Below are 16,488 nucleotides of genomic sequence, written 5' to 3'. Positions count from 1 at the left end.
ATTAACTTTCGGCCTAGTAACGGCCCATTAACTTAATGGGCCCACTAAACTTCGTACATGTCTTTAGGCCAAATTAGATAATTTGAGCCCATTACGACGAGCAATTATGCACAGGACCAAAACCGATCAAGCAAAGGTACGTCATACAGGGAATAACGTTGTGCATCCAGCATATATTACAGGAAATTACATCCACTGGGCAACCAAAGATTGATGCCAGTGCAAATAAATGAGCAGAACCTAACAATCTACAACGTCACAATCTACAACCTCAGCACGGATGACGCCCATAAGCATGTGGGCAAGGTTTTACTGCTTTGCTACACTGTCTCTGAAAACATTAATCAGTTGTTGTGTCACACGACTCTGCACCTCTGATTCATCCACCATTTCCATCATTGCTTCAGCCATTAATTGGTTCACAGACATACATTTATTCCGTTGCATTTGAGACAGAGGATACTGAACAGATTCAGATGGCGATTTTGGCAAGCTTGTATTATTGATAGTGGAGAGTGTCTCGACCACTGCATCATAACATAAATTAGGACGGGAACCAAACAGATTAATCATGAGTTATTTCCATATTACCTGGCCTAGATTTACTGGAAAGAAACAATGGGGTTGCCTTGCTGTTTTCAGAGTTTGTCTTCTTATATTCAACAGCCTGAAAAAAATTAACACACTAGCATTGCTATCATTGGCCAACTCAGATAATAGGAAAGCAACATTGACACAACGAACGTTTGGGCAACTAGCCTACACCAAATTAACACAATATGGCACAGCTATCATCAGCCAGGTAAGGTAATACGAAAGCATCATTGACACAATGAATGAATGGGCAACCAGAGAAGCACTACAATTCAGTAATGTGCATGATATGAGATAGTACACTCATGCAGCTCAGTATGCAAAACTACCAGGCAGTTTTCCTTACAAAAATCAACATTGGCGCCTTTAACATTTTGCTACAACTAATTTTAGATCAGATAAAGGTTAGCTTCACGCATATTAACAAAATACACGCTGATGTAAAAATATAGTGATATACAACAGGTACTTACATCAGCATTGGAGCACAGAGAATTCCCGCAAGATATTTTCCTCGAATATGATCCCAATAGAGGATATCATTTAACCTTATTTTCTAAAAGAGAGATGGGTAAGAAACATGTAGAAAATATGATTAGAATGATATAAAATTTCATGATGCGAGGATACGCACACGCTTCTTAGAATGGAGTTGACATTCTTTTGCTGGAGTGGAGCAGACTAGTTCTTTGGCCACTGCAATCTGCTTATTATCAGTGTGAGTTGGGTTTCTCTATGCTGGTGCAGTATCTGTGAAAAATGGAGTTGGTTTATTATCTCCTGGCGTTTGGATCTTTTGCAAAGACCTGGTTTGTAACCCTTCAGATTCTAACATAGCCGTCTTCCCCTTGGATGCCTTATATAGAAGAATGGTGATTCAGTTATAAAACATGCTACAGGAGAGATGGAATAGGTACTGAAGAATAGAAAGGCATGACATATTGACATGTGTTCCCTCCATCCGGAAATAAATGGATGGGTCTAGGCGTATTTCAGTTCTAGATACATCCAGTTTTATCCATTTCTGCAACATGTAATCCGGACGGAGGGAGTATGATGTAAGAGCTAGGGATACGACAGGACAACACCGTAAAAAAATACTGAAAACCCACTTCAGAACCAAAGTATTCAAACCCACCGATATGAGATAGTACACTCATGCAGCTCAGGATGCAAAACTATTAGGCAGTTTTCCTTACAAAAATCAACATTGTGGCCTTTAATCACGCATTTTGCTACAACTAAATTTAGATCAGATAAAGGTTGGATTCACACTGATTAACAAAATACATGCTGATGTAAAAATATAGTGATATACAACATGTACTTACATCTGCATTGGAGCACAGAGAATTCCTGCAAGAATCTTTCCTCACATACGATACCAGTGCAGAAATTCTTCTATCTGTTAAGCTTATTTTCTGAAAGAGAGATGGGTAAGAAACATGTAGAAAATATGATCAACATGCTATAAAATTTCAAGATGCAAGGATACGCACACGCTTCTTAGAATGGAGTTGACATATTTTTGCTGGACTGGAGCAGGTTAGTTCTTTGGCCACTGGAATCTGCTTATTATCAGTAGGTGTTGGGTTTCTCTGTGGTGGAGCAGTATCTACAAAAACTGGAGTTGGTTTATTATCTCCTGGCGTTTGTATGTTTTGCAAAGGCCTTGTTGTAACCCTTCAGATTCTAACATAGTCGTCTTCCCCTTGCATGCCTTGTATAGAAGAATGGTGCTTTAATTATAAAACATGATACAACAGAGAGATGGAATAGGTACTGAAGAATAGAAAGGCATGACATATTGACAAGTATTCCCACCATCCAGAAAAAATGGATGGGTCTAGGCGTATTTCAGTTCTAGATACATCATTTTTTATCCATTTCAGCAACATGTAATCCGAACGGTGGGAGTATGGTGTAAGAGCTAGGGATACGACAGGACAACACAGCAAAAAAACACTAGTTGAATGTAAAACTGTATACTAGCGGAATACGTACAGAAATAACTAAGGCAACATACACGTGTATGATTGGGAAACTAAGATGGCATTGCAACAGAGCACTAAAACAACACTTCAATGTAAAAACACATGGTATGGTAGACAGATGAAGTACATACTGTTGAATAACAATGTAAAAGATATTTAGAAGCATGATGTCAAAATTAAGCATATGGCATTGCGATAGAGTAGAATGACAGTACTTGAATTTGAAAACATGTTATCATGAATGGAATAGGTACTGAAAAGCAGGAAGGCATGACATATTTACATGCATGATCAGCATGCTAAGCACATGGCATTGCAACAGAGTAGATACACTCCAGGACATTATATGCATGTTGTACCCATATCAAAGGCCAAGTTTGGGCAAGGACCTTGTGGGGTGAAGAGGATTCATCATCTTTCCGCATGTCTTCTGAAGAACTACCTTTACATGTTCCATCATATTGGGTATCATTGACATCAAGTTTATTGGCCTTTACATTGCTCCGTGAGGTTCTTGTGGATATATCAATGTGTGAAATTATATCTGACATGCATGGAAGACAAATAGTAGTTAGATTTATGTAATAAGTGCCTGTAGGAGACGACATAAATAGTAGGACTAGGGTTAACTAGCAGCAACAGGTGTCATAAACTAAAGGGAGAACACAGATGAAAGCTATAGAATATGTATCGTTTGTACTCGAGATTAACTAGATGGCACACAAAAGTATTAAAGAACAACATAGGTAATACTAGAAGTGGTATAATACTATAATCACCAGCCTATGGGATAGCATTGGCTGGTGGATGATAACTATGGAACACCATTACCTAAAGAACAAGTATCTTAGCTGAACTATGGAACAACGTTAACTCCTGAACAAGACCCGTAAGAGATCAGCATGAATATACAGTGAAATGTGATGATCTATTTTCGATGCTTAGATGAATAACAAAGCCATAAATGTTGCACACAAGTAAGATGAGGGTACAACCTATCTGGCTGCATCCATAGGAGTGAGCATCATGTGCTGACTTGTCGATGGCCCTGCAGTTGTTGTGGCTGTCCATGTCGGGAATGCGCATTCGATGCAGGGAACTGTTGAATGGGGACTATAGCTCCCTTCTGGTGTGTGCTTCCCTTGTTGGAGCAGTTGCGGTGAGTCGGAAGACGATGTGTCTGAAGATGCAGATAACGCATAATGTTAAGAATGACATATCTCTTTGATCTGAAGAAATACACTAAGAGATCAATAGCAAGGTACGAGAGTGGTCACACGTCTATTGACCGAAGACTAAATTGGGGTCACACGATTTTATTTTATTTTGGTACTGTCCGATCTACGCCGGATGGCTTGATGGCCGTCTTGTGCCTCCCGCCTGACACTGTTCGGAATCTTCCCCGAAGTGCCAGTAACCAATGGCAGAGCAGCCTGCCTCCGCCGTCCGTGGCCCCGGCCAAAACCCCACTCCCCGCCCCACCACACTGCGGTGGTTGCGCCGCCCTCGGGCCAATCCACAAAGACTCCCCGTCATCCAGATCCGGCGGTGGCAGTACCTTCAACCCACGCAACTCTAAAAGATAGCCATCTAAGCGCTGCTTCTGCGGCAAACTTGTGGCCCCGCACCCTTACGTTAGACACTAGCCAACCGGCAGCCTAGGAGCTCCGTTGCCTCGAGGGGTGTTGTTTCCCATTGGGAATCGATTGGCCTAGAATTAAAATTCAGACAACTGAAGCCTAAATAAAGTGATTTGAGATGAGGGTGCGACCTATCTGGCGGCATGGTGAAGTAGGAAGGTCCAGCTGCCGAATCGGTGAGGCCGGCACGGTTGCGGTGGCGACCGGCGGCAGGGAAACAGCAATGTCGCGATGGTCGACGGCTACGGGGAAGCAGCGTCGGGACTCTGGACTGATCCGAAGTTGGAGCCGCTCCAGCACCATGAACAACGGCGCGGGTGAATCGGCTCGGGTACGGTTCATGCGGCCGTCATTGATGCAGCTCCAGCAACACGGAGTAAGAGGCAGACGACCCAGTGGATGACGGAAAATGGACAGCGTCTCCAGCATTAGGGAGGAGGGCGGCTGTGAAATTGGTGCGGTGGGGGTGCCATGGAGGAGGGGCTGACGTTTCGCGGCTCGGGAGAAGGGAGCTTCCCGGGGAGAAGGTGATTTGGTGCCCATGAAGTATGAATGGGCGGGCGGGGGAGGGGGGATTGGGAGGGGAGTGGAACCATGTCTTACAAATGCATTTATCTAAAATGTGAGGGGGAGTTACAGTTTTACCCCTGCCTTTAGGCTTCTCGGCTTGGGTCTGTGTACTTAGGGTCGGGGATAGTAGAGTAACTTTGCTTCTCCCCAAATAGTGGGCGGGAGCAATTTCGGGCGAGGAGGGCGTGTTTTGAACTATAGTGGGCTCGAGCGATTTCGGGCGAGGAGAGCGTGTTTTGAAATAGTGGGCACGAGCTATTTCGAGCGAGGAGAGCGTGTATTGCCGACCATGGTTTATGAATTATTCGGCACATGTCATTTCGGCCGAGGAGAAGCCGCGCTTGGATGAAGTTACGAACCTACCCTCGATGTACAACGGGCCAACTGATGCGTGTCCCACATTGGACGGTAATTTCGCGTCTCCCATTTTTTTGCTCGGGTGAATTCCACCGAGCAGAGGATGTTTAATGGTTCGTTCAAATTTTGGGAGAACGAGCATCCACGTCTAACTTACCAAGTCGATTCGAATCAAATTTTGAAATATTAGCTTGCCACTTCTTTTTTAGATGGAGAGATGATGCTCGGGAGTAATGTGTTTTTACATGCTCGTTGCTAGCGATTTACTATATGACAAATAGTTGACCCACTCAAAAATGCGAATCAAACCCAAAATGAAATATCTCGATTCAATGAAATAGCTCGTTCACTAGGTCAAAATAGTGAAGTAAATCCAAAATTGAACACCTCAATCAAGTAGCATGTTGTATAGTATTATAGTACTCCATGAACATGTTGAAAGTCAAATTAATGAACTTGTTTGATATAGCATATATCCATTCATGTGTGGATTGCAGACAACATGTTCTCCAATTTAAATATTTGAATGCAAGTTTATATCGAAACATGGTTTATATCAGTCTTTGATGCATAAAACATGACTTCCCCCTCTCCCAGACTCCTGTTCTCTCTCTCTCTCTCTCTCTCTCTCTCTCTCTCTCTCCCTCCCTCCGACAATCTTCAATTCTGTCACACGCATCCGACACAAAAACCTTGTTGGTCCATCTCCCTTTCTCTCCATCTCTCTCTCTCTCTTTGTGTGTGTGTGGGGGTATTTCTAGTTCGCATGCATATATACACCATCTATAGGTCTCTCTGGCACACTATGTATGATACTCTAGCTAGTCCAAGCTAGATATCTTGGGTGCACTCATCGTACGCACACAAATTCCTTTGCTCGTTGCCCATAACTCTCTCACGCACCACTCTGTCATCTCAAAGCTCTTCCCCCCTCTCTCAAACTCTCCATCCACCTGGGTCACACATACACATGCATATCTCACTCACACTCGATAGGCCCATCTAAAACTCTATCTCTCTCCCTCGTTCTCTCTCCATCTCACACGCACAGACACACAATCTCATGCCTAGCTAGCCAAGTATGATGGTCTCTCACTCAATTGTAGGCACGCGCAGTCCCCCCCTATATGTATATGACTAGCTAATCTTAGTCTCCATCACAAACATGTGCCTGGTCTATCTCGATTTCTCTCGGGGCGTCTTTCTATCGCGCACGCACCTCCCTCAATCTCCCACCCATATAGTCCCCTCACGATCTCGAGGGGATCTCTCTATCAGAAACAAACCCTCTCTCCCTCCCCATGCGTCCATGTCCTCCATGTGTGCCTCTCGACCTTTGTTCCTTGTTGGCCAGACCTCTATTGGACATGTGCTACAGGGGTGTCTATCTCCGTTGCAAACAATCACATACTAGCTATCTTCGTGTATCTCTTCGCCTCACTTTTCTATCTCAGAGATGCATGCGTGATATGTTCACATAAGAAATGAAAAAACACACTCTCTCTAATTTATCGTTTGTTGTCACTTTCTCTTTCACGCACATACTCTTTTTGCACACCTACTCATTCTCCTTCACACGCACTTTATCTCTCTCAACTTAGGCACTCTCCTCAGTCCATAGCATATAGATTTATGAAAAAGTCAAACATCACAAAGTTTGACCATGTACGTGGAGAAAAAAAATTACATCTAGAACGGCAAACATATACCATTAGATTCACCATGAGATGTAGTTTTGTATGATGTATCTTTGGTATTGTAGATATAAATAACATTTGCGTAAACCTAATCAAAGTTTCCAAAGTTTGACTTCTAAAAAATTTACATGCACTGCATTATTGAGCGGATGGAATATCTCTTTCCCCCTCTCAGCTATCTAACGCACCACTCAGCCTTATCGGGGCTCCTCAATCTCTCTCAAACTTTATTGGTCAGTTTGGTTCATGACCTGACCCTCATGCCTTGATGGCCAGTACTGCCTGGTGTGGACGTGAGATGTAAAATATTTTTGCCTGGCCAGGCTTGTGTGGTGCTGAAGCGTTTGGTTCGTGCCTGGGCCAGGCAAAGCATCAACGTCCCATCGATCAATCCATGCAGCAATTTTTTAATGGTAATATCCATCCAGGTTGCTATTAGCCTCGTGGCCGCATGGCCAGGCACGGCCAAGCGTTCGAAATCGGTCACCTGGGCCAGGCTACTTGCAGTGTCTGGAGTCCAGCCAGGCTAATTAAAGTGCAAGGGAATCCAGGCCAGGCGGTCTTTCTTTTTCACAGGGTAGCAACCAAAAAAGCATGCATGAAATCCAGCCACAACCCCAGGCCAGGCAAAAGATGCTCAGGACACAAGCCAAACTGACCTTGTATCTCCCTGGTTCACGCATACAGATGTCTTGCTCGTGCTATACATATAGACCCATCCAACACTCTCCGCCCTTGTTCTCTCTCCATGTGACACGCACACCCCTAAGTACCATAATCCCTCACTCCATCATAGGCTCAAGCACTCCCCCCCCTCCTAAGTATGATTATCTCTTACTAGCCATTAGGAACACACTTATTGTCTCCTTCCATCCATGCGTCTATCTCGATATCTCTCGGGGCATCTTCTATCGCGCACACACCTTGTCACTCAATCTCCCACCCATGCAGTCCCATCACGATCTCCCTGGGATCTCTCTATGACAAACATACACTCTCTCCTCCCCATGTCTGCATTTTCTCCGTACGTCTCTCTCGACCTCTCTCCCTTGTTTGTCAGACCCTTCTTGGACACGTGATAGGGGTTTTGCTCTCTCAGTTCCAAACAACCACACACTATCTCCTCACCTTGCATCAGTTGTGAAAGATGCATGTGTGATATGTTTGCATAAGACACGCATGCTTTTTCTCTACTTTTGTTGTGTGTTGTCCATGACTCTTTCACACACGCACACACACTTTTTTCACTCACTCTTTCTATTTCTCTCTCTCTCTCTCTCTCTAGTTAGGGACTCTTGTCACATCCATAAGCATATGGATGTTTTGAAAAGTCAAACCTCAAAAAAGTTTGACCAGGTATATGTGGAGAAAAACATTTACATCTGGAACGATCATTAGATTCATCACAACATGTACTTACTTAATACTATCATTTATCTTTGGTATTGTAGATATAAGTATTTTCTTTATAAACTTGGTCAAAGTTTCAAAAGTTTGACTTTAAAAAAAATGTTGGAACTACATTATCAAATGGAGGGAGTAGCTCTTTCTCTCTCTCTCTCTCTCTCTCTCTCTGCTATGTCTCACGGGCCTCCCCTCTCACTCGAACTCTCTATACTGACGAATTATATGCTCACTGTGTCAGCATATAGCTCCAAATATTGTTTAGTTGACCGGTCAACCAGTCAACATGCTGCCTTGTCAGCTCGTGTTCTGTATCTTTGTGTGCTGGCCCATGTGACAGTGGGTGAAAATAAGTAAACTAGAGGCCCATCTAACACGCGGTGAAGTAAACAAAGTTGAAACCACTCGGGGTAGCACCCTGCACACTAGTAAATTGAGGGTGCATTGAGGACACACTTCTTGCGCGTGAAGGACGCACTCGCGCAAAATTCACCACTGCGCGGCGGCATGCACAGAAAGACGCACTCGCACACACCCAACACACAACACACACCAGCACACATGTACACTGGCATCGCCGCCGGTTGAGATGGACGGCGAGGCAGCCAACAAGCGGAGGCAACTCAAGCCAAAACCGCATCCGGCGAGCCTGGACTTCATCAGGAGCCTCCCCGACGATATGCTGCTCGTCATCATCGGCCTCCTCCCCACCAAATCTGCCGTGTGGACCGCCCTGCTCTCCCGGCGGTGGCACCCCCTCTTGCGCCGTGTCCCCCTCAACCTCGCCGTCAACAGCTGCCTTTGCAACGGGGATTGCCAATGCATGGCCACAGTCTCCAAGATCCTTTCATCGCACCCTGGGCCAACCAGACGCCTTGACATCCACATGTTCAGTACCAACTACAAGGTCCAACCCAAGTTTGACGAGTGGTTCTTATCCCCCGCCCTAGATCAGCTCGAGGAGCTCAGCATTGAAGCTGGACGATGTCGCTCTCTGCCGCCGTCCCCGCTCCGTCTCATGCCAACACTATGCTGCGCCAGCTTCAGCTCCTGCTATCTTCCCCAGATTAATGTCGCGCCCGCTGTCGGTGTCAAAACCAGCGGATCTCGGGTAGGGGGTCCCGAACTGTGCGTCTAAGGCTAATGGTAACAGGAGGCGGGGGACACGATGTTTACCCAGGTTCGGGCCCTCTCGATGGAGGTAATACCCTACTTCCTACTTGATTGATCTTGATGATATGAGTATTACAAGAGTTGATCTACCACGAGATCATAGAGGCTAAACCCTAGAAGCTAGCCCATGATAATGATTGTTGTTGTCCTACGGACTAAACCCTCCGGTTTATATAGACACCGGAGGGGGCCAGGGTTACATAGAGTCGATTATAGAGAAGGAGATCTACATATCCGAATTGCCAAGCTTGCCTTCCAAACAAAGGAGAGTCCCATTCGGACACAGGACGAAGTCTTCAATCTTGTATCTGCATAGTCCAACAGTCGGCCAAAGTATATAGTCCGGCAGTCCGAGGACCCCTTAATCCAGGACTCCCTCAGTAGCCCATGAACCAGGCTTCAACGACGATGAGTCCAGCGCGCAGATTGTCTTCGGCATTGCAAGGCGGGTTCCTTCTCCGAATACTCCATAGAAGATTTTTAGAACACAAGAATTGTGTCCGGCTCTGCAAAACAAATTCCACATACCACCGTAGAGAGCACAATTTTCCACAAATCTAATCTGCAGGCAACTTTTCATAGTGTGACGTCGCGCCACGGCCCGGTCATTATTCGAACTGTTTTTCTCCACCAGCCACTACACGTGCTGCCAGGCAGTTTTATTGGCACGTCTTGTCGAACCAGAGATCATGTTCCTCTTATCACGGGATTCTCATCAATACAGGTGGGGGTAACCCAACCGCGCTTGTTTAATATGACTCCTCGATTTTAGGCAAGTCCCAAACGGTCACGCGGGGGACGCTTGATATTGGTCCTCTTTATAAGGGGGCTAAGGCCTGTCCTTTTCTTCCCACGCTCGATCCTTCCCCTCCCACACCTCGAGTTCCAACACCCAAGGCTCAAGCTAAGCACTTCGGACCTTCAATCATGTCCGGATCCAACCTTCAAGGCCGGTGGATGGCCTCCTCTGTCACAGAGGAGGACATCAAGAAGCTTAGGGAGGCCAGGTATCTCACCGCCGAAATCCCGCACAGGCTGCCTGCTCAAGGGCGGGTCATCCCCTCTCCCGAACCCAATGAGAGTGTCGTATTTATTTTCCACTTCCTCCAAGGGCTAGGTTATAGTCTTGATCCCTTTGTGAGAGGGCTCATTTTCTATTATGGGCTAGATTTCCACGATCTAGCTCCGGATTCCATCCTTCACATCTCGTCGTTTATCGTCATGTGTGAAGCCTTCCTCTGCATCACCTCCCATTTTGGCCTATGTCTCAAGACCTTCAATGTGAGACCGAAGGTGATCCATGGGCGTCACACGGAGTGCGGAGGTGCTACAATAAGCAAAGGTGCCGACGCCTCATGGCCAAAGGGTTCCTTCATAGAAACTTCTGACTTATGGCAACTGGAGTGGTTTTACATCACAGCTCCCCGAGGTACAAAGCGGGCGGCCGCTCCAGCGTTCCGCTCGGGCCCTCCGCCGCAACTGGCGTCATGGGTCAATAAGGGGCTGGACTGGGGGCCAGTTAATGACGTGCTGACACTATAAAGCCGCATCCGAGACCTTCTTAAGAAGGATGTCAGTCTTGTCAAGATAATGCAAGTAATGCTGGTTCGTTGGGTCTTGCCCCGCCAACGTCGACCTCTGCGTATGTGGGAGTTCAACCAGGAAGGACCGTGAACCATTCGACAATTCGTCAGCATGACGCTCAAAGAGATGTATGGGTCGTTCTTAGGATCATGAATAAAGTTTCCAGACACCACCGAGGACGTGGGTCTCAACTGCAACCGTCTGGATACCCAAGTAAGTAATTCCACTACCATACACACCATCCTTTATGTTTGTTATAAAATCATTCTGAAAAATTACTCTCGGTCAGGACTGGATAAGGAAGGTGGAGAGGATTAGGTGTTCGGCCCCTCCTCCTGAAGGCTCGCCCGATCCTTTATTGATCAAGATGCTTGAGCGTGCACCGTATCAGGTGCCATCAGGAGAAGATGAGGGGAGGAATAGAGAAGCCACCGGTGGGCCTCATACTTTACACATCCAAATCGGGGGAGTAAGTGCCTCCGCGAAGGAGGATAATCGGGGAGGTGAATCCAAAATCCCCTCTCCTCGCGGTAAGAAAAGGGCCGCCCCTGAAGACGTGGAAACGGAAGTTTCTAAATGAGGGAAGAAACCCTCGCCAGGGGGCCCTTCCCAGAGGGCGTCCTTACCGCACAACGCCCGCAAGGGGGCCAACCCTCAACAGAGCTGTAAGTGAAAACATGTACTTTGCTAAATATATCCTATTTTGTCTCTGAGAATAATAACCGAGACATATTTGTTGCAGTCCAGCTCGTAGCCCTTCTCCACAGAGTTCGTCTTCGGGGGATCTTCTTCCGGAGATGATGGAGAGTGAAACGCCTCCTCCTGCCTCCCTGCCATATGGGGCGGACGACCCCGAGGTGTCGTCATGGAGGATTTCTCCTGATCCGCCAAGGCCAGAAGTTGACACTTCGGCTGCCCGAAGTCCGGAATATTCAGCTCCCAAGGAGAGCTTCAGAAAAGAGTCCAGGATTGTCCGGCACACAGCCGGACACACTGATGGGTCTTCTGGAGCGAGCGGCCATCTCAGAGACACATCGTGCCTTAATGGGTACGATGGTTGAGAGGATTTCATCCGCCAAAAGCGGTTTGAATGAAGCTTTTACGAGTATGCTCAGAGGCTTTGAGGTACGCAAAAAATAATATATGTATTTTTGACGGTACCGCACATGCTAGGTGTGCTCTGTATAGATAGTAGCCCCTGAGACTCTGGTTGCCATCCAATGGTGGCAAACAGAGGATCATAATCTCTGGTAGTAATTGCGTTGCTTTATGTGTAGGCGGCTGAGGGTCCGGCGGCTAACCAGACTACGGATTTTGCCGAACTAAAGCGGCAGCTTGACGTGGCCGATGACGACATCGCGCTTGTTAACAAGTGGCTTGACGAGGCCCAGGGTATGTATGTTCAACTTGTCAGCAAATGTTTAAGAGGAGCATGATGCTAGTATCTATAATATGATGTGACTGCAGATGGAGTTGCTGCCGTAGAGACCCTTCGGGCGGAGCTTGCCCGAGCAAAGGAGCAAGCCCAAATAAGTGATGCGGCCGCTATGAAGTCGGTCGAAGAGTTAAGAGCCGAACAGGCTGCTCATCGTCACAGCGAAGAAAAGATAGCCCAGATGGCTGCTGAGCTGAAAGATGCCGCCGACCGCCATGAACTCCTTGAAAAGGAAAACCAAACAAAGGCGGCTGACCTGAAGAAGGCCCTGGAAGTAGCCAAGGAAACCCGCTCTGAAATGAGAGGGATAAGGCAGGAGCTTCGTGTAGCCGGAGATATCACGGCTGGGAGCCCTATTTGTTGTGGATGAAGTTCGGAGATCCGAGGTATGCCCCTCCGGATCAGTTGTGGAGCGCTGCGGACGTCTATACGGACCTGGCAAAGAGTGTTGCTGGTGCGACCGAGTTTTACAAAGATCGGAAAGACCATAAGGTAGAAAGGTTATTCTGGTCGCAGTTCAGTGCCCCGACGCATCCGCTGCCGTTGAATGAATGGATGGCCGCATGGGCCGAGCTCCATAGGTTGCCTGGGCTTGCTACGAGGTCTGTCGTGGATCATCTTTGACCATGAGGACCAAGGCCGGACAGTTATTTTGGATTAGTGCAACAATTCCTTGGTGATGTGTCGCATATCGATGCTGTGAAGAGGTCGGCGTGCATAGAGGGTGAGCGGATGGCTCTTGCCCGTGTTAAAACATACTGGGCAGGGATGGAAGCCACCGCTATTACAACCCGGGGTCCGGTGGGAGGCCAGGACCCGACCGCGCACTATTTTGAAGAAGTCTTAGAAGGCGCCTGTTTAATAGATGCTCAGTGCTTGAAGAGTGCCATGTTCGAGTGACATGTATCTCAATTGTAAAAACAATGCTATTTTGATTATAAAGGTTGTGTTTATACTTTTGCCCGAAAGTATTATTGTGCCTCCTGTGCGGCCGTTTATGTATGTATATAACCTGAAAGTTTGCAGTTGTCGGCTTCAGCCCCCACGCATATAATGCGGGGGTGTTCGAGAAAACGCGTAGTGACACTTGATCCAACGTCTTGGTCCGTTAAGGAGGTGGTAGTGCGGCGAACCAGGCAATCAGACTATATAGCTTTAACACTTTCACGTAGGCATAGGAGTTTGATGGTGGGGCTACTATATAGCCCCTGGTACTTCCACGTTCATCCGAATATGGTGCGCATACGTACATGAGCGGGAAACCGGTCCTTCGTTAATGCGGAGGAATCGCGAAGATTCTGCTGAGTCATCGAGTGGTTGAACAGCCTCGCATTGTATCATCACAGTCAGTTTTCGGCTTTCTCAACTGAGGTGCTCATCTAGATGAACCAGGGCACAATCGCAGTAGTTCTCCTCGTGCCGCCTTAGCCGATTGAGCGGAACGTAAGGTAGCAAAAACACGGGAGCCGGGCAAACCCAATACTTGACCAAAGACATGATTCGAAGCTGATGCATATAAGGCCAAACTCGCGACGCCGAACACTCCCTAAGGTATTCGGACTTTACAACATATACTGGGCTGAATAACACCCTCGATAATAAGACCTGAGTTTCCAGGTATGTGCATTAGTCTGGTGTGACAAAAGTGCCAACAACGCCAGTATCCCTCCCGGTTGTGTTAAGTGTCCGGAGGGGAAGAAGCAACAAGAGACATTAAAAAAGGTTTACGCAGGGTCTTAATCTAGAGAGAAACCTTTGAGCGGGGCCCTGCTACACGTCTGCGCCTTTATCTCCGTTGTGTCGTATCCTGGAAGGGCGTAGCACAATGATCATCTGTAAAAAAGTAAAAACCTAGGTGAAAGACTTCGTGCAAAGAGTTGGTTAATCTAAATGAACCGTGAAAATGCAATATGTTTTTGTATTAATAGGGTCGAGCCAAACTATGGGCTTCTTCTCTTTTTTTTTGCAGGCAGCCCCTAGCACCACTTATGGGGGTATCCCCAACTCAGGTTTATCTCGGCTGTTACTTCTGGTGGAGCGCCAGACTCATCTAACCGTGTCCGTGGTCTTGACAACCGACCGTTTATTTTGGTTGGAGGGGCCACTCAGTGTTTGGCTGCTAGAGCCGCCACATATTCTTATGCACGTAAGGAACGCTCTGTATTTCCGCTAACTGTGATGACGCCATGTGGACCGGGCATCTAAGTTTAAAATAGGCGTAGTGTGGTACTGCATTAAAACAAGCAAAGGCCAGTCTTCCAAGTAGTGCGTGATAGCCGCTTCGGAATGGAGCGATGTCGAAGATTAGTTCTTCGCTTCTGAAGTTATAGGGAGAACCGAATTCAACCTCTAGTACTAGAGAGCCCGTACAGCGGGCCTCGACGCCTGGTATCACTCCTCTAAATGCAGTATTGCTTCGGCTGATTCTTGACGGGTCTATCCCCATTTTGCGGATAGTGTCCTGATATATCAGGTTAAGACTAGTGCCGCCATCCATAAGGACTCGAGTGAGATGGTATCCATTGATTATTGGGTCGAGCACCAAGGCAGTCGATCCTCCGTGTCGGATACTAGTCGGCTGATCCCTGTGATCAAAATTTATCTGGCAGGCCAACCAAGGGTTGAATTTGGGGGCGACACGCTCCACAGCGTATACGTCTCGGAGTGCACGTTTGCGCCTTCTCTTTGGAATGCGAGTTGCGTAAATCATATTCACTGTTTTGACTTCTGGTGGGAATTTCTTATGTCCCCCTGTGTTCGGCTGGCGAGGCTCATCCTCGTCTTCGCTTGGCGTCTCCCGTCCCTTATGTTCGGCATTTAGCTTGCCGGCCTGCTTGAAAACCCAGCACTCTCTGTGGGTGTGATTTGCAGGTTTTTCGGGGGTGCCATGAATCTGACATAATTTGTCTAGAATCTTATTTAGGCTGGATGGTCCATCTCTGCTGCCTTTAAATGGCTTCTTCCGTTTGCCGGGTCAAGAGCCCCTGAATCCGGCATTGACCGTCGTGTTATCTGGGCTGTCTTCATTGCTTCGACGCATGTTTTTATTGTGTCGCGCCTTCCCGTTGCCATCTCTGACTTCGGATGTGCCAGGGTCGTTGGTGCCACTATGGGCCAGCCAGCTATCCTCGCCTGCGCAAAAGTGGGTCATGAGGCTTGTTAAGGCTGCCATTGTCCTCGGCTTTTCTTGGCCAAGGTGTATGGAAAGCCATTCTTCTCGGACACTATGCTTGAAGGCCGCTAAGGCTTCGGCATCCGGGCAGTCAACGATTTGATTCTTCTTAGTAAGAAATTTGTTCCAAAGTTTTCGGGCTGACTCTCTGGGCTGTTGAATTATGTGACTAAAGTCGTCTGCATCCGGAGGTCGGACGTAGGTCCCTTGAAAATTGGCCCTAAAAGCATCCTCAAGTTCTTCCCAACTTCCAATTGAGTTTTCAGGGAGGCTTTTCAACCAGTGCCGAGCTGGTCCTTTCAACTTGAGGGGTAGGTATTTAATGGCGTGGAGATCATCTCCGCAGGCCATGTGGATGTGAAGGATAAAGTCCTCAATCCAGACCCCAGGGTATGTCATTCCGTCGTATGCCTCTATATTCATGGGTTTAAATCCTTCCGGAAATTCATGGTCCAACACCTCATCGGTGAAGCACAGGGGGTGTGCAGCACCCCTGTATTTGGACGTGTCGTGGCATGCTGTCGATGGTTGTTATGTTCGGTGCTGATCCCTAGCTGGTATTCGATCAGTGTGATCGTTTTGGTAGCTCTGATCCTGTACCCAAGCGCGCTTCCTAGATCCATAGATGGACCTGGCCAAACCATACTTTTTGTCCAGGAGCTCACAGAAATCGTGTGCTGACTTGTGTGCGGCATCATTAGCTGTCCTGTCGCGGCCACGGGGTGGTCGGTCCGACTGATCAGCCGTTTTCGGCTGAGTGGGCTCTATGGCCTCATCGTCGAATTCGGGCAGCAGCTTGCGCTTTGGATAGCTCTTTGTGTGGTGATCGCCACCGTATTTCTCTTATGTGTCAAGCACTTTGTTCCAT

This window comes from Triticum aestivum, chromosome 4B, assembly GCF_018294505.1.
Source record: "Triticum aestivum cultivar Chinese Spring chromosome 4B, IWGSC CS RefSeq v2.1, whole genome shotgun sequence".
Classification (NCBI taxonomy): Eukaryota; Viridiplantae; Streptophyta; class Magnoliopsida; order Poales; family Poaceae; genus Triticum; species Triticum aestivum.
The sequence above is the reverse complement of the archived record's forward strand: the minus strand, read 5'-3'. Positions refer to the sequence as shown.